This window comes from Lactuca virosa, chromosome 4 (assembly GCF_052849685.1).
Source record: "Lactuca virosa cultivar CGN04683 chromosome 4, Lactuca_virosa_CGN04683_v6, whole genome shotgun sequence".
NCBI classification, from domain to species: Eukaryota; Viridiplantae; Streptophyta; class Magnoliopsida; order Asterales; family Asteraceae; genus Lactuca; species Lactuca virosa.
The window spans coordinates 37,909,897-37,913,580 of NC_136429.1; the positions used below are offsets into that span (position 1 = coordinate 37,909,897).

Consider the following 3,684-nt stretch of genomic DNA (forward strand, 5'->3'; position numbering starts at 1 on the left):
AAGAAGTGTAAGAAGAAATCACAACCCTTAAATCAAATTCATCTTATAATTGTGATCGATTGGTAGAGGCCAACCAATTTGTAACTAGGGATGAGCATAACCGGGTACCCGCCTATTTTAGCTGGAACCGGAACCGCTCCCGGAACCGGCGGTTCCGAAATTATTGGTATTGGAACCGGAACCGCTTACACCGGTTCCTAGAAATTTGGAACCGCTCCCGGAACCGCCGAGACCGGTTCCGGTTCCGGGTACCCGATTTTTTGAATATTAATTTTTTTTTTATTTTATACATGCCATTGAAATTAACTTTTATAAGTAATAGGAATTCAAGATGTAAACTAAAACAATTAAAAAAACTTGATCTCAAAACAACAACAAATGGAATTTAACAAGTCCACAACAAACAACAAAACATAAACAGTCACAAAACAAAAAAAAAATAGCAAAATAGCACAAAACCGAAAAACAGCAATAGCAACATCATCGAACTTTGCAATCAGAAAACCGGTCACATACCCAACTCGAATCAACTTTGCTGCAATCATAAAAAGAATATTGCCAAAATAAATCAAAATCATATAACAGGAGGGGTGGCAATGGCTTCTTCAGGGAAAGAAGCAGAGCCCTCAACAGTAACGGATGCAATAATCGAAACAAGAATGACACTATCAACATCACTTCCCACGATACAAATGCAAGAACACCATCTACATCTTCCATGTCATCATCTGGAAAACAAGCCACAACAGCAACATTTATAGATGAATCACACAATGTTTCTACAACTCTTAATAGGGAATCAGGATGTTTTATCCTCCCTATTGCCTGTCCGTTCTTTGGATTGATCCACTTTTCCACCTGCAAGTTCTTAAAAGCAAGATATCCATGGAAACTTGATTCGTATACTCAAGAACTGGTAACCCAAGTGTTGCTCTTGTTACATCAGCTACTTGGAGATGATGAATGTGTAGCTGTTCCTCAATTCCTGCATCAAGAACCAATCCCACCTGATTACACGAACAAAATCATGACAATGTAACCATATATTATGTAATGGCGTGTGTATTAACTCAAATCAATCTAGGGCATAACCTTCTACGTACATGACATTTGGCATTGGCCAGTAGAGCATTGCTGCATTATGAACCTGTGAATTTTCAATTATTACAGAAAATCTAGGTTTTGGAGGGAAGGGATAACTTAAATTCTAGCTGCTTTGAACAAAATCATCACACCACAACATTATCACGATTTGAAAAGGAAATACAGAGAAGCAGACAACATACGTTGGAATGAGAAATGACGCAGTCGGCTACTGAAGCTAGGGTCCGAGCAACAGGTAAAGCATCACTGGCGTAACCTCCAATCAAAGCACCAACTCCTGTTGGTACAATCAAAACGCCAGTGTATTATCTCTTCCACTGCAACAAAACACAATATCTGAATATCAATCACAAACACAAATGAAAATTCACACACATACTACGACGACATATAAGAGGAAAAAGTGAGTATCCGGTGAAAGCTTCTACATACCTTGTTAGACAAATAAGAATTTGAACACGAGACTCGAAGAACAGAGGAGTTTCCCGCCAGCGGTGTTGAAGAACAAATGAGTGTGGTGTAGGGTGTTGCCGGAGCTTTCTTCGGAGCCGGCGCTGCTTTCTTCTTCACGACAACCCTAATCACAGATCGAAAAACGTAATTAATCAAAACTATCAACAGATTATGTTACATAAAACGAAAACAACATAAAAATTCATATCGTGAACACAGATGAAGCTTCGATTGAGCCGACTGACTAAGAAAGTAGTTGCGATTGAGCCTTCGACATTGACGAGAGTGACAACGAGAAGAAGAGAGTGTAGTGTGGGGTGTCGGCGTTTTTTTGGTAAGAATGAATCACTAAAACCCTAAAAACGAGTAAGGTGTAATCAGGTATAAGTTCTTTTTTCTATTTTTTAAAAACAAAATCAGAAAAATATAAAAATTCAATATATATATTTTTTAGAATAGGCGGGTACCCGTCGGTTCCGGTTCCGGTTAACCGCCGGTTCCGGGTACCCGGTATTAGAACCGGAACCGGCGGGTATCCAGCGGGTATCGGTTTTGTAAAAATGAGAATTGGAAGGCGGTTCCGCAACTTTAAGAACCGGAACCGGAACCGCTTAAGGCAGTTCCAGTTCCAGAACCGGCAGTTCCGAGGCGGTTCCGGTTCCGAAAGCAGGTATCCGCTTCTGCTGCTCATCCCTATTTGTAACCACTCAACCTCCTATTAATCATGATTGTTCATATTTATTTTGTCACATTTTGTCTTCTTCAAAGGAATTGTATGAAATTTTAAAGACAAAAGTGCAAAAATGGTCACTGTGTATGCATTTTTTTGGGGTTTTAGTCCAAACCCGAATTTTTTGGCTTCGTGGTCCTTTTGACCATGTTTCTATGCGGATTTGGTCCCCATTAAACTTAAAATGACTAATATGCCCTTTTTAATTTGTTTTCCTCATTTTCTTAAAAACTTTTTCTTTTATTTAATTATATTAAGGTAATAATAAATAAAATGGACCCTCTCTCTCTCTCATAAGCACACAGACCCAGATGATGTTATATCTCTTATTTCCCTCCTTGAAACTCCTTTTATTCCTTCATCTTTCTCATTATCCTCTAGGAAGAAAGATGTTCTTGCTGTGGTCTTTTTTCTGCTCCATCATAAACCCATACTCCTCATCGATGTGCCCCCGTCATCTCCCTTCACTCCGCCTTCATCGCCTCTACTGCATAGCAAAGCTTCATCTTCAAAAGAGAAACCTCAGTTGCAGGATTTCATCTATGGAGTCTCAGCTAAACTAAACTCACTTCGAGGTAAAATATGTAAACAGGAAGAACTTTACCAAAATATTCTTCTGGGAATTTTGCTAATCTTCTAATTTCATCTTAGGATTCATATTTCTTGAAAATCAAAGTTTATTTCAGTAGGAAACAATCTGATTTGTGGAATTGGGTTGGGTAAGCTTATCGGGGTTGTATCGGTTGGTTTAGATTCGAAGGTGGCCATCGGTAGTCGGAGCTCTCTTTATCCCATCGTCGGTAGAAGAAAAGACCAACCCTACTGCCTTCTTCATTCGCCTGATTTGCCGACCGTCAATGTTACACAACTCCTTTTCCATTCTCTTTCCACTTCATCGATCTCTCTACCTTCGATCATTTCTCCCTCTTTAAACTCAATCTTCGGTAATGGCGCTGGTAAGGCTGTGGTTGAGTGACGATTTTTAGTTTGGATTTTGGTATTTATATGGATGATTGTATAAACCTTGATTTATGATATGGGTTTTGTGGGAATTAAGAGACTAGAATGACCGATGGTAGAGGCTAAATGCATCTGAAAATTGTTTCAAGATGATATGGCTTTTGTGGTAAGTAAGAGACTAGAATGGCGCTGGTAAGGTTGCGTTCATCATTTTTGGTTTATGAACATAATTAATGTTTTGGGGCTGCAATCATGTTCTTTGGTTGGAGAAGATGAACTGGGAAATGGCTTCCACAGGAGAGAGAGATAGAGAGAGAGATTTGGGTCATCTATTACTTTTTAATTGTTAAAATAAATAAATAAATATTAAATTATTAAAAAAACGAAAGAAAAATGAAAAATAAATACCCCAAAGGTATTATAGTCATTTCAATTTT

The 3,684-nt window shown here is 38.5% G+C and overlaps 1 long non-coding RNA gene across 1 annotated transcript; it reads left to right on the plus strand.

Annotated features, from left to right (window-relative positions):
- The first annotated feature begins 2,598 nt into the window (after positions 1-2,598).
- LOC145109677 (uncharacterized) lies at positions 2,599-3,339 on the plus strand. The gene is made up of 2 exons (XR_013709134.1): positions 2,599-2,862; positions 2,939-3,339. It is a non-coding gene; the product is annotated as an uncharacterized LOC145109677 (long non-coding RNA).
- The last annotated feature ends 345 nt before the right edge of the window (positions 3,340-3,684 follow it).